This window comes from Benincasa hispida, chromosome 12 (genome assembly GCF_009727055.1).
Source record: "Benincasa hispida cultivar B227 chromosome 12, ASM972705v1, whole genome shotgun sequence".
NCBI lineage: Eukaryota > Viridiplantae > Streptophyta > Magnoliopsida > Cucurbitales > Cucurbitaceae > Benincasa > Benincasa hispida.
Genome location: NC_052360.1, coordinates 28,852,571 through 28,869,347, shown reverse-complemented (window position 1 = coordinate 28,869,347; position 16,777 = coordinate 28,852,571).

Sequence of the window (16,777 nt, the reverse complement as noted above, 5' to 3'; positions counted from 1 at the left end):
TTTAGGAAATCAATCCCAACACATACTTTATGTCAAGTTTCATTACTTTGGCATAATTTCTTTTGCCAACACCTTCAAATTCTTGTCATCTACTATGACAACTTCGACTTCCATTAAGTCATAGAAAAGGTTGACTCATCTCATAACTATCCCACTACTTTTTAAGTTTTCATCTTGTCATTTAATATGACAATATAGATTTCAGGTAAGCATTTGTAAAGGATCTCATAACTCTACCACTTCGATGAATACTTATCTAGTTGACAATTAAAATTTGACTTTCAAAAAAGAAAATAAATGATTAAAAAATACTTAACTATTAAGTGGTTTACTTGAAACTAGTTCCTCAACACTACTTAACCTTTTTATAGGTTCAAAGTCTTTATTTGACAGTCCTAATAAAACCAGTATTTGTCACACAAATACATTATTTTATTTTGGACTATACAAAAGGTCATTTTGTAACTCCTCAAGGACTACCTACATTTAGGTGTATTTTTTGAACATTTTTTTTTCCAAGTGTATTTGTTAAGGGTTCATTTTTTATACAAGTATCTCAACTTACCCAAATACTGAAATGTGGTAAACCAATTTTACAACATTTTCATAATCCAAAATTATTTCTCAAATATTTTGGAGTAAACAATGTTCAAAACTACAATCTCTATTTCATGTCCTTAGTGAGTTTGGCATCAGTGTGACTTACAAAAGATTAAGACTATGTTTAATAAAGTACTTAACATGTACTAAGTTTAGCAAGACCACGTTTCTCCAGTTGCAGCATAATTTCATGCAAAATGTACCCAATGCTTGAAGTTAAGATCTAATCTCATTTCCATCATTTATGCAGAGTACAAAAAATTTCCTATACTAGTCATTATGATATGATTGTAGTGTCACAATAGACTTGCCTAAATGACTTAAACTTTAGCCTAATTTTTTTTGAACATTTCAAAGAGAATAAGACTTAAGTTGCACTAGATTAAGATACTTTCATTCATAAATACTCATCAATCATATCAATGACATATTTATGATGTCAGACATATTCTTTCAGTCACTAGGCCACTTGGTTCAAAATGTATAAGCCCAATGGATTTTTTGGCTAGATAGTCTTATCTAAGGTCCAATGACACTCTACCTTGGTATTTTTGGTGTGAGAATCCAGGAGTTGTGGGCTATGTATGATTTTGGATAGAGGAATAGAGGAAATAAACGATCGTGTAGAAGAAGAAGCCTATCGTATAGACTTGATACTCGATCGTGTAGCAACGAGTAACGATCGTATAGTAAACTCGATACTTGATCGTTTAATCTCTGTTAAGCTATCGTTTTTTGTGAGAACGATTCAAATTTGCATCGAATGATTTGAAAAACAAAATTTTCCTTTTTATCTCACAGTTAACATAAAACTGCAAATAACCTCCCACTTAAGTCGGTTATTAAAAAAAAGAATTATTAATTATCATATAATTAATAAATTATAAATAAATACAATAACTAATTTATGATATTATGTTTATAACCTATAGCTTTAATATTGCATCATATGCAACATATAAACCATAATTCTTTTTCTATTTTATGGTATTTAATATAAGTCATATTTATATTAATTCCTCCAATCAAATAATAATGTATCAAATACATTATATCAATTATATCATATATAATTGAATCAATTTAATTATATCATATATAATCAATTTTCCTCTTGTAAATTTGAACACTTCAACCTAACCTAACATCTGATTCTCAACTTAAACCCATTGAGCTACCAAGGGGACCTTATGGACCTGTAGCTTGAAGCTCCAACGGTACGTGAATAATTGACTAAACTTTTTAATCACAATATCCACCATCTGTTAACTGCCGAGCACTCCACTAAAGAACGACAGTTGCATTCTTTGCACTATAGATATGATTCTATGTTCACTGGATATAACCAATCAACAATGCGATGATCCTTCATAAATCGCTCGTAAGTACAGCAGGGCCAATTTACCGTTTTGTCCCTGTAGTTATATCTAACTCCTTAAGTACCATTGATTCCTCTAATGAATAATAAGTCATAGTCCCACTATGACTAAGCCCTCTCTTCCCAAGTGAGGGTGTGGCCACTATGTTCAAGACTCAGAATTAGCCCTTAAGGGAGCAATTTATCTACTTACCCCTATTTCGGGGAATGAGTGACTTCCGTCTTGTGTAGCTGAGTTCCCAGCTCCCCAATCAGATGTATCCCCAAAATGGTAGGCTTGTTAAGTTGGCAATCTGGTCACTCTCACCCATACAAATCAAAGGACCGCCCTCATAGGCAGGAGTTCCCAGCTCACTCAGGTTTAAGGTCATGTCACCTATGGTCATCCTAGTGAAATGTAAGTCTCAATTATCAACGACGTTATATAAAGAGACTAATCATTTCGTGGTCCTGTCTTATACAAACTCTTATATAGGATACCCCCACTCGCATGTCTCCACATGAATTATCAGGATCAGACCATTTGTAGTACTTTGCAACACTATTAATTCCTCCAACCAAATAATAATGTATCAAATACATTATATCAATTATGTCACATATAATTGATTCAATTTAATTATATCATATATCATCAAATTTTCTCTTGTTAATTTGAACACTTCAAACTAACCCAAAATGTGATTCTCAACTTAAACTCATTGAGCTACCAAGGGGACCTTATGGACATGTAGCTTGAACCTCCAACCGTACGTGAATAATTGATTAAACTCTTTAATCACGATATCCACCATCCATTAACTGTCGGACACTCCACTAAATACAGACAGTTGCACTTTTCGCAGTACAGATATATTTCTGTGTCTATTGGATATAACCAATCAATAGTGCGATGACTCTTCACAAATCGCTCGTAAGTACAGATGGCCCAATTTACCATTTTGCCCCTGTAGTTACATCTAACTCCTTAAGTACTATTGATTCCTCTAATGAATAATAAGTTAGTCCCACTATGACTGGGTCCTCTCTTCCCAAGAAAGGGTGTGGCCACTATGTTCAAGATCTCAGCCCTTAAGGTAGTAATTTATCTACTTACCCCTGCTTCAGGGAAGGAGTGAATTTCCTCTTGTGTATCTGAGTTCCTAGCTCTAATTAGAAGAATCCCCAAAATGGTAGGCTTATTGAGTTGGCAATCTGGTCAGTCTCACCCATACAAATCATAAGATCGCCCTCATAGGCAGAAGTTCCCAACTCACTCAAGATTAAGGTCATGTCACCTATGGTCATCCTCATGAAATGTAAGTCTCAATTATCAACAGTGCTATATAAAGAGACTAATCATTTTGTGGTCCGGTCTTATACAAACTCTTTATATAGGATACCTCCACTCGCATGTCTCCACATGAATTATCAGGATCAGACCATTTGTAGTAGTTTACAACACTTGTAACATCTACAAAGTGGGTCGTATCTGTAATGTCACAAGGATAAGGTATCCCTCATTTATCCATATACTACAGACCATTTAGGTTATTAATTTAAACAAGATCTACTTGTATGTCTCTACATACTTGTTTAAATTTACATAAAATAATCTTGGATATTAGTTTATTGGATTGAGTAAATGCTTATAAAATAACACTTATTTTATTAATAACAATATGTTTACAGAGTTATATAAACTACAAGACTACCAAGAGATTTAGGACACTATTCCCAACAATTCACAATCCGTCTACTTCATCAAGAATAACCCTTACTCTAACTCCTACAAGCCCAGTTGACGAAATCATCCAAACTTTTCATAGGGTGGTAATCAACAACAGCAAGCCAATTCGCACAACGCCCAAAGTGATGGACCACTGGGTTCAATCAAAGACAAAGTGGGCACCAACAAGCAGCTGGTACAACCCAAGCATCGACTTCCTCTTCTTCAGAAAATTTACCAAAAGAATACATCCAAAAGAATAAAATAGTTCTCCATAATCAAGCGACGTCAATTTGCAATCTTGAGATTCAACTGGGTGAAATTGCAAAAGAATTGAAAAATAGGGCGCTAGGCTCACTCCCAAGTACCATTGAAATTCCTCACAATATGGGGAATTTAGGTAAAGAACAATCTCAGGCGGTGACAGTAAGAAGTGGACGTGTTGCAATAGAGACTGTGAAAGGAAAAACAAGAAAAGCTATTGAAACTCAAGAAGAAGCGAAAAAAATATGCATCTAATGAAAGCACCAAGATGAAGTAGACAAGAAAAGCTAAAAAAGAACCAAGAGACGCATTTACCACAGCCTCTACGTCAAAAGCATCATCTGAGATACAATTACCTATATATTCACAGAGACTGAGAAAAAAGAATGATGAAGGTTAGTTTCAACGCTTTCTTGAAATTCTGAAATAATGCATATCAATGTTCCTTTCATTGAGGCGATAGAAAAAATGGCAACATATGCCAAGTTCTTGAAAGACATTATATATGAAAAGAGGAAAATAAGCAATTATGAGACACTAGCTCTGACGCAAGATTGCAACATTAATATTCCTCCAAAGATGGGGGACCCAGAGAGTTTCACAATCCCTTGCTCAATTGGTGGAATTTACATTGGACACACCTTATGAGATCTAGGAGCCAGCATAAATCTCATGCCACTGTCTATTTTCAAAAAGCTAGAAATCGGAGAACTTATGCCCACAACAGTCACCCTCCAATTAGCAGATCGATTTCTAGTACACCCAGAAGGAAAGCTTGAGGGCGTGTTTGTCAAGGTGGATAAGTTCATTCTTCCTACAGATTTCATTATATTAGACTATGAAGCAGATAAAGATGTCCCCATCATTTTAGGATGACCATTCCTATCTACAGGAAGAACTCGTATTTATGTACATAAGAAGGAAATTACAATGCACGTCGATGACCAACAATTGAAATTCAATATCTTAAATGTGATGAACTACCCTAAGGAGATCAATGCATGAAAGGAAATTGGGTTGGAGGACGATTGGCCTTGCAAACTTAAGTTTGAATTTGATGAAGATATGGAGTTGGAAGATGAAACCACCACATCACTTGAATCATGTTATGCAGTGAGAGAAATACAAAGAAATTTTGAGCCAATGAGTATGGAAGAAAAGGAAGGCAAGATCAAACCTTTGCTTGAACAATCACCTTTGTTGGATTTAAAGGCCTTGCCTACTCACCTTAAATACGCATTCCTTAGACAAGATGAGACCCTGCCAGTTATTATTTCAGCCTCAATTTTAGAAGAGAAAGAAGCAGCCTTATTAAAAGTCTTGAAGAAGTATATCAAGGCAATTGGATGGACTCTTACTGATATTAAAGGCATTAGCCCATCTTATTGCATGCATAAGATAAGACTCGAGGGGTAGAGAGGATCCTTCGAACATCAACGCAGGTTAAACTCTGAGATGAAGGAAGCGGTCAAAAAGGAAATTATCAAGTGGTTGGACGTAGGTATCAATTTTCCAATTTCAGATAACACATGGGTCAGCCCAGTGCAATGCATCCTGAAAAAGGCCAGAATGATTGTTGAACCCAATAAGAACAATGAGTTGATACCCATGTGTACAGTCACTAGATGGAGGATATGTATGGACAATCAGAAGCTTAATTCGGCAACCAAAAAGGATCCTTTTCCCTTACCGTTCATCGATCAAATGTTAGACAGATTAGCAGAAAATGATTATTTTTTCTTCTTGGATGGTTACGCAGGGTATAACCAGATAATGATCGCACCGGAAGACTAGGAGAAGACAACCTTCACATGTCCTTATGGGAAATTCGCCTTTTAGCGCATGCCATTTGGGTTATGCAACACTCATTCACCTTTCAAAGGTGTATTATGGGCATATTCTTGGAATATCTTGAAGACTCAGTTGAAATATTCATAGATGATTTCTTGGTATACGATAGGATATACGAAATATGTCTGGAAAATCTCAAGAAAATTCTAAAAAGGTGCAAAGACACAAACTTAGTTATGAACTAGAAAAATTGCCACTTCATGGTAACTGAGGGAATAGTACTTGGGCATCGAGTGCCCAAGTCAGCACTAGAAGTTGACAAAGCGAAGATCGATGCCATCAAAAAGTTACCACCGCCGACGAATGTTCAAACCTTAAGAAGCTTCTTGGGGCACACTGGTTTCTACTGAATATTTGTGAAGGATTTCTCAAAAAATTGCTAGACCATTGAATCTATTGTTAGAAGTGGATAAACCTTTTGATTTCGACTCGAGCTATCTAAATGCATTCGAAAAACTGAAAAATGCGCTAGTCACAATGCCATTCTGATCGCACCTGATTGGAAAAAGCCGTTTGAATTAATGTGTGACGCTAGTGACAATGCGATAGGCACAGTCTTAGTTCAGTGCATAGATAAAATTCTGCACCCCACTGCCTATGCAAGCAAAACTCTTAATAGCGCTCAAGAAAATTATACCACAACTGAAAAAGAGTTTCTTGCGGTGGTCTTTGCCTGAAGAAATTTAGGCCTTACTTGTTTGAGTCAAAGTTCATTATCCACACAGACCATTCAAGAATTAAATATCTGATGACAAAGAAAGATGCCAAGCCAAGGTTGATAAAATGGGTGCTTCTTCTGCAAGAGTTTGATACTGAGACTATTGATCGAAAAGGGTCAGTAAACCAAGTCGCGGATCATCCGTCACGACTTGAAAGACATGAAGCTGATTGTACCCAGCCTACTACAAATGCTTCCTTTCATGATGAATCGATATTGAAAATTGACGAATATTTTCCCTAGTTTGCAGACATTGTCAACTTTTTGGTCTACAAACAATTCCCTGAAGATTATACATCACGACTAAATAAGAAGCTCATACATGATTGCAAGTTATATTATTGGGATAAGCCTAACCTGTATAAAAGAGGCCCTGATAACTTTTTAGACCATGCATTCCAGAAATGACATTTCATTGCATTCTCTACCAATTCCATGAGTCGCATTACGGTGGCCACTTTGGGAGCCAACACACGACGATAAAGGTGTTGCAAAGTGGGTATTACTGGCCCATCTTATTCAAGAGAGTATGCCATGAAGTGCGATAAGTGCCAGTGAACAGAAAACATCTCTAAAGGGAATGAAATGTTTCTGAATGTTATTTTGGAGGTTAAGCTATTTGATGTTTGGGGAATTGATTTTATGGGATGATTTCCACCCTCTAAAGACCACAATTACATCATGGTGGCTGTCGATTATGTGTCAAAATGGGTGGAGGCAATTTTATGTGCCTTGAATGATGCGACCACTGTTTCAAAGTTCTTACAAAAGAACATATTCACTCGCTTTGGCACTCATCGTGCTATTATAAGCGATGAAGGAACTCATTTCATCAACCGCATCATCAGTAAACTGTTGATCGAATATAATGTTCATCACAAAATCGCCACAGCTTACCATCCCCAGACAAATGGTTAAGCTAAAGTGTCCAACAGATAAATTAAGACAATACTTGAGAAAGTTCTCAACTCGACACGCAAAAATTGGGTGCTCAAGTAAGACGAAGCATTATGGGCATACCATACCGCATTTAAAACACCTATAGGAATGTACCCATATGCGTCGGCCTTTGGGAAAGCATGTCATTTACCATTAGAACTTGAACATAAAGCATTTTGGGCCACAAAGAAACTCAATTTCAATATGGAAGCGGCAGGAGAGGCAAGGAAATTACAATTGCTAGAATAAAATGAGTGGAGATTGTAGGCATATGAAAACGCCAAAATTTACAAGGAACATACAAAGTGTTGGAACGACCAATGCATCAGTAAGAAATTTTGAAATTGGTCAAAAAGTACTACTTTTTAACTCAAGATTGCGTTTGTTTCCAAGGAAATTGGAGTCGTATTGGTCAGAACCTTTTGTCATTAAAGAAATCTACTCGCATGGAGCGGTGGAGCTGACAAATGAAGATGGTACCAATGCATTCAAGGTGAATAACCAAAGCATAAAACCCTACTATGAAGGTGATTTCAACCGCAAAAAGACCTCCATTGACTTAGGAAAACCTGAGTGATGAAACATACAAAGTCCCTGCGCCAAGAAGCAATGACATCTTTTCAGGGACATCATATCCTTTTTTTTTTTTATCCTTTCTTTTATGCTATTGTTTTTTGCATCTTTGGTAATTTTATGCGTTTCTTATTTCCTTTTCTTTTGTGATTAATGACTGTTGAACAGTGTGGATAAAGTATGAAGGTGAGTCTAAGGTTTTTATGCGATGAGTTTGGGGATGCGTAGGGATTATCCCAACTCTATCAAGCTCATCGCAAGTGAGAAAACCATTCATCAGCCTGTCGTTAGGGTAATGAAGAGACGGGTCGCTTGACATTCCATCAGATCTCATTTATTACACGTTCATCATAAATGCCTTGAATCGTGAGTGTGGCCATTTGTTTCCTCTCCCACTCATATGACTATTTAAACTCTTCCCGTTCGACCTCCAAATATTTTTATGCTTAATTTGAACCCTAACTCTTTGAAATCCTAAATTTTCTTTAAATTTTATGCTTTCCCACAAGCTAAACCCCTCTGGCCAGCCTATTTCTCCGTAAATCCATAGCTCATTTCACCCCAATGGCTCATGAAAGCACCCCTTCCTCTACCATGCCTCCATTTCCTCATTTTCTACGAAGCGATTGCCCCTCTTCAAATGTGTAGCCCATTGATTTCCCGATCGCTTTCGCGTCGATTTATGCACCACCACCCACGATAGCATCTCCTCCCCTGTTTAACCCTACTCTCCTTTGACCTGCACCAACCTATCACGCTCTTCATCGCCTCATGATCATCTGCAACCGATTGTTTCCAACACCAGCAAAGCTAAGCAACGAGACGAGCAAGAAGTTTACAGAGATATTTTGAAAAACTTGAATCTGATTGAATCCCTAGACGATGGAGTCGTGAACTAGCTGAGCAAGGAAAAGGTTGGTACTCAAACGTCTCCGCATGGTTCTAGCCATGCGATAAGTGGCCCTGAGACATTAGCATCTAATGCACCCAGCCCTATTAGTGTCAAGGAAGGGCCTTTAGGAAGAATGTTTGCCGCATTTGAAGATAAAAAGGTGAACGAATAAGCGGTAAGATGGAAGCGGGATGAGGGGACGTGATTGACATAAAAGAAGAGCCCCTGTTGAGGAAGAATACAAGGGGAGAAAATAGAAAAAGCGATGAAGTGGTTCTCCCTGCTTCGTCTATGAAAGCGTTGGCAGGCAAATTCAAAAGCAAGGTCCATAAAGTACAAGAAGGCCTTAGTGAGATAAGGAAAGAAGCAACAGCTCTCATCGCTGCAACAAAACTCAATCATAAATTATGCGATGAGGAGCTTAAAGCACGTGGTAAGTCATTGGACAGTGCGGACCACGCTGCAATTGAATTTGAGAAAGAATGGCACGAGGAGAGCGATGAGAAGAAGAAAGCCCAGAAGGAGAAGACTCGGCACATAAAGCCAATTTAACGAAAATTCAAGAAGAAAATAAATTGTTGAGAGAGAAGAAGGAGAAGAAAAAGAAAATAGAAACATGGGGCACTTCAAAGAAGGATGTTGCGCCAAAACAAGCGATGAGAAAAGAAGATAAAGGCAAGGCGTCAACGGTAGAAGAAGAGAGAGCACCTAAAAAGAGGCCTCCAATCCTAATTGAAATGGGTTTCTTCCCCGAGAATGCTCTGTTGGTCCCCTTTATCAATGACATAATCGAGGCATTGGGATGGAGAGATTTCTGTAATAGGGCTCGGAAGGTCAAGCCATTTGTAGTGAATGTATTCTATAAAGGGAAGCCTCACAGAAATCACTACCGGGGAAATGTTAGAGAAGTGACAATTGGATTCGGCGTCAAGAAAATAACCATATGTATAATTTGGAAGATATTCCTAACTCTGAAGGTAATAGAATCATAGAAGCTCCAATACCTGAAGAGCTGAAGGAAGCGCTGAAAGTGGTCGCACTACCTAGCACAAAATGGACCATTTCAGCAAAAGGGGTCAAGACATTGTCACATCACATCTTAATGCCTGAAGCGAATGTTTAGCTATACTTCGTTAAAAGGAAACTACTCCCAACAACACATGATCACTTGGTCTCACAAGAAAGAGTGATGACCATATTTTGCATCATGCGGCTAATTCCGATCAACATTGGTCACCTGATTGAAATATGATCATTTTTCTCAAGACCTCGGGGCAACTATTCTTTCCATTGCAGTAACAGAACTATGTATTGCGCAAGGCTACTTTGAGAAGGAGGAGGATATAAAAGTTAGAAGTACACTCACAAATAATTCCCTCTGCCGCCTCATGAGACTGCCAGCTCAATTTGAGAGCTAGCCAAAACAGCAAGTCAAGCGATGACCCCAACAAAGCCAAACGCTTTCTGAACCTTCTCAACGAAAAAAGCGAAAGGTGACCATTGGCCTATAAATTGAAGAAAAGGTGATTGCATCACCCCAAGAAGAAAGGTCCTTGTCACCTCATCCTAGAGGAATCTCTTAAGTTGAGCATGGACCTCAACAAGCGCCCGCCATCATTCAAGGAGCCCCCTGCTCCTAAAGATTACCCTCTTCCTATCTCTCCCATCGCATCCAAATTACCAACACCACCCCCTTCCTCTAAATTCAAATCAAGTCCACCACGCACTACAACTGATGACCCAAGCTTGACTACGCCTATATTAGAAATGGGTAGTGGTTCAGGCATTGGTGAGGCCAGTGAGCGTCAAACCAATGAAGAATACCAACACGATGAAGCCAACACAACAGAAGGAATTGACCCTAACGATGAATGGTACAAATTCTTTCATGATGACCTTCGAAAACCAATTATTGGAGAACTTGATGAGTTGTTGCGACAATAATAATCACTCCAAACACAGATGAATGATCTGAAGCGATAGTAAGAAGAACTCGTTAGGCAACATAACGAGTTAAGGGAATTTATTCAAGGCCAGCAAAGTGTAATGCATAACTTCATTCGGCAATAGATGTAGAGGCAGCACGACCAATTCCATTTCATGATCCAACTCTTTCAAGATGTCATTGCTCACTTTGTGGTAGGATCACCTATTCCCCCACATCTCCAGGCTCCTCTACAATTCCCTAACGAAGATCCACCATAGGAGCAAAACAACAACGATGCGGGAGAAAATTAAATTTGAGGGTGTTTCTTTCTATGTTTTTCTTCTCCTTTGTACTATCGCATCGCATTATCAATTGAAGTCTGAATTTACTATGAAATTGCCTACTTTTATTTTCCTTTTCTTTCTGTTTGTATCTTGCTTATACTTTTGATCACCTAAGTTGTTCGATTGTTTTGTTGCATTTTATAATGACCTCAACGATGATATTATGTATCAACGAATTAATTAGCTCGATTGATGTTAGTATTAAGTTTTAGGATTTTGCAATATCTTTTTTACCCTATCACATAATTCAATTTTTAGCAATGAGGACCTTGTTGCTCTCTAAATTTTGGGGTGAAAAGTTTGAGCGAAAAGCATTAAATTCTAGTTCTTAAAAGCCCTAATCTTCTTGATTTCATTCATCCAAAAAAAAAAAAAAAGAAAAAAAAATTGAGATCATATCTTACTCATAGTTGGATGTTCGCATGACACCCGTGGGGGAAAGCCAAAATGAAGGTAGGAAATATGATCAACGCAATAAATAAGTGATTGAAACTCCATTGCCATATCAAATTACAAGGCATGAGTTAAGACTGAAAAAAGTATCTTGCTCGTAGTTGGATGTCCACATGACACCCGTGGGGGCAAGCCAAAAAAAAGGTGAGATGCCTGGATCAGTGCAAGATCAAACCTAATGAATATATCAAGGAGAACTTTATTTTCTTTTGAAAAATCTCAAACCAAAGCACATTTCTGAAAAATGAAATATAAGACGATTTTGGAAATGAGTAAGAGACTTTTGAAGAATAAAGCTAGCGACATCTTAAGACTAGAAATATTTTCATAGGGAGAAGAGTAAAACTCAAGAAAGCTTGTGTCTAGCAAAAATGAGTTGAGCACTTTGAGAGGTCTAAGCGATGTAACAAAGTGATCAGATTGGCTAAGAGTCCTAAGTATATGCTTGAGGACAAGCATTGTTTTAAATTTAGGGATATGATAACTTGTAGAAATACAAGTTATTCTGCCTCTTTTATCTAAAACAATTAGGAAAAAGCTCTAAAAATGTGGAAATTTGCTAAGAAAATTCATCAAAATAATTGCAGCATACGATCGCACACACTCAATGCCTAATCTGTCTATTTTAAAGCTAAATCATTTTTGTTTAAGTACAAAATGACTAATGATGTGATCAAATAAGAAATCTCAACACTTACACATGATCGCATAGCTAGATGAGTCGGTGACTCTAGGCGATGAGACATGGTGCAACATTTGGGCGGTGGAGGTCAAATCAAAGATTGAGTTGGTGGCTGATAATAAAGCTCCACTGCAGAGCCAATGAACTTTTGCGCAGCAAGTAGCGCATCAGGGTATGGAATTTAATGCACCTTATCAACACAATCATAAGTAAGAGAAGAAAATCTATCCTTGTTGTCTATAAATAGTCATGAACTCACCATGCAAAAAAAAAACGTGCGAAGAGAAGAGTCAAAAGTACAAATTCTGTCAAGGAGCCCTTTCTCTTACATCCATTCAAAAATCTTAGTGAGAGCTTCGGTTTTCTGTGGGAGTAGAAGAGGAACTTCATCTTTCAATACTTACAGTGAAGCAGTCATTGAGGAAGCCAAGGAAAACAAAAAATTGTGCACCATGGCTTGACTTCATTTCTCTATTCTCTATCTTAAAGCATATTTGTGTTGTTTAAGCATTGGAAAGAATCATTTCTTTAATATGAATACATATTCATTTCAACTTTCATCCATACTCTCTTTAATCATTATGAGCAGCTAAATCTTTCGTGGGTTCGAGAAACATCTAGCTAACATGAACTAAGTAATATTTAAATCATGTGTTTTACTTATTTTATGTATGCCTGATGAAATACTTAGATAACTCGAAAGATTACCCTAAGTTGATTAAATCTCAGTTTGAGAAGATTAGAAATTTAGAACTCATAAAACAAGAAGAGAGGTTCCTTAGAAATAACTAACATTTTATGCATTACATACTCATCGCATGCATCCTAGAGATAGGATAATGTGGCCACGTACACTGAGAAGTGTAAGTTCTAATTTTGAGTTCATCGCATGAACGCATGATTTATATATTCACTTAGAAATTATTAGTGAACATTCTTCTCAACCCTATCATCTCATATATACATTTCACAACCATCGCATATAATGTTTCACTCAAAGTATAAACCCTCAATCGCACATACATAGTGTTTAAGTAATGCCAAAAATCAATCTGATTTATAATCAATTGTGTCAAGATCAAAGTATTTAACTTCATTGCATAGTTGTAAAGTAATCCCTGAGTTCAACCTTGGACACACCAAGACTCTAGTTGAGCTTGCACTTGAGTTCAATTAGATAAAACAGTGTGTTATAGCATCACAATTAATATTCATTTTATCGTATGTTATGATCACATCAGTTTCCTATACGTTGAGTTCATGAGAGATCATGTTGTTCGTGACTTGGAGAGGAAATACCGTAAAGAGGAGTCTTCAAGGGTAAGTTCCTCGTTATCTCTTCTTCATCTCTTAGTAGCATGCTTGTGTGGATGTTTATCTCTATTATTTTCTTCTCTGTATTTCATGTTTTTCGAATTGATTGACAAATGCACGATGTTCACATGATTCCATGAGGAATTTCATTCCTTCAAATCAAACGTACCATATATATCATTTTTCCTTCCACTAAGTATTTTTCAATTTAAGTTTCATCGTTTAGGTAAATCTAGCTAAAAAAATCTAAGTCTTGTTAAATTTGACCAATATAATACTTATATTGGGTAATTTAACAATGTATGATTATCATTTATTAAACACTTCAATAAATTTTAATCATTTATTGCATGCTTATAAAAATTTGACTAATTTACCTTCCAAGTCGATTGCTAGATAGAGATGTTATGTTTCCATCAACTTAAATACCCCAGCCTAGTCAGAACGTTCCTTAGACAAAGGTCCCCTATAGGCAAATATTTTATAAATTTCATCTTTGATTTTCTCATGTTAATCCTATTAAAAAAAATAAAATATTTATTTTAAATCTAATCTCATTAGAAATAAAATTTGAAGATTGATTAAACAAGTTTTACACCATTTAAAACAAATTAATTAATCTTATCCTTATCACATTAGGCTAGCATGCAATCCTATCATATGCATCTCACAATATTATTAATTGAATATACCAATATAAACAAATTACCAAAATCATACTCCATGCATATCATATTCATTAACATAGACAATATAACTCTTATATTAATGTTGAATAACTATATAATAAGCATGCTTTTAATCATACATTAAAACATATAATATAAAACTTAATTATAATCATGAAAACTATATAGTATAATCATGCATATACATACTTTAGAAATTAACCTAAACATTAAATATAACATTTATATTTGAATATGATGCATGATCATGCATTTTCATTAATAATATAACTATCGTATTAATACTAATGAAAACAATAAATATGCTATCCTATAATATAACATTTATTCCTATAATATAACATTTATATTAAATATAATGCATGAGTATGCTTATTATACCATGCAACTATATAATATAACATTTATATTAAATATAATGCATGAACTTGGTTATCCTAAGATGAGATTTAAACTAAATGGCATACTAATATGCAACATATAATTAATATAATTAAACATACATTTCATGCATATTAAAAGTATATTATAGCAATAATAAACCAAATATTGGCACCCTAATAAACAGGTTAAATTAAATACATTAATTTAATTTAAAAACACAAAACTGCCTTTAACTACTGGAGAAAAACAACCACATTCGTGCTTGAAGAAAACTGCCACGTTCATGTTGAAGGAAAAGTGTCACGAGCCTTCCATGATGCATAAACAATGATGGACGACAATTAGAAACTTTTAAAGACGCATAAAACATGACGAACGATAGAAATTTGCACATAAACCTTTCAGGTCCGCACTCCAAAATCCGTCTTTCACCTCTATTTTTTGCCTTTTTCATAAAAACGCTTCGCCATAAGCGACTTGAACTTACAGGCTCGATTTACAGAATAAATGCATAAAACACTAGGGCTTTACATTGATAAAATCAAAGTAAAAAGTTGTACATCCAAGTGTCAATATATTTATAAAAAAATCTATTAAGTAAATCCACATACATTATGTAGAAAATAACCCATATTTTCTCTAATTTTTCGTTTTGAAAAATGAAAAATAGAGGCACAGCCTGACTCTGATACCAATTGAAGGAATGGAACTCCAAGTGGAAGTGAATGAACACACATGCCAATGTAATTCAATTTGAAAAACTCGAAAAAACAGAGAAATTATAGAACATTATAAACATTTATAAATTACAACATGCTTCTAAGAAGAAAAGGATGAGAAGAACTAACCCTTGAAGACTTTTCTTCTCATAATTTCTCTCCTCGAAATGGAACCCAAATGCAAGATCTCTCTCGAATTGGAAAAACGTCTCTCATGAACAAACAAATCATGAACAGGGGACACCACCACTTGGTTGGACAAAACTCAAGGATGTACATGTGTAGACTCTTTAATTAGATAGGGAGAGATTTGTGTGAGAAAGGTTTGGGAAAGAAGATAAAAAACACAGAGAGAATTCTTCTATTTGTTTGTTTGTGATCTATACGTTGGAAAATATTAATCAAAACCAAATCTTCCCTTTTTCTTTTATGTAAGGGCGAGTTGGTTGGAGAGGGACTTAAAACTCCCTTCCACCAACTCATAATAACTCCCAATGAGAGTTATTATTTTAAACTTAAATAATTTATATATTAAATCAAAATTAAATGTATATTTAATTAAATAAATATTAATTAATCAATAAATTAAATATCACATATTTAATTTAATTTGAATCATATTCAAATAACATCCTCTCACATAACCTACAGTTTTAATAGAATCTCATTCATATTAATTATAACCTATAGTTTTAATATGAATTTTATTCATATAATTAATATTTTAATCTTATTCAAATATTTATTTCTCAAATTCTATAAAGTATAATTTTGAATCTCATTCAAAATTAACTTTATCTTATAATGTATCTATGTACATAATATTAATTGTATCTTATATAATTAATTTTCTTATTTAATTTGAACAATTCAAATTAATCCAAAATTAATTGAGTCTTGTTTTATCCTTAGTAAGCTACTAAAGGGACCTTATGGACCCACAGATTAGATGCTTCAATGATACAAGATTAATTAATTAAACTCTTTAATTTTAAGTAATTAATCAACATTCATTAATTGCAGGTCACTCCACTAAAGACCCACGATTATACTCTTCACACTGTAAATATATTTCTGTGTCCATCGATATAACCCATCAACAGTAAGTCGACCTATCATGAATCACTCGTAACTATAGGTGGGTCAAATTACCATTTTCCCCTATACTTACATCTAGCTCCTTACGTAGTATTGATCTTTCTAATGAACAAACAATTTATAGTCAAACTATAAACTAATCCCTCTCGGCCAATGAGAAGGGGAGACTTCAATATTTAAGACCCAGAATCAGCCCTTAAGAGAGCAATTCATTTACTTACCGTAAAAACGAGAAGGAATGAAT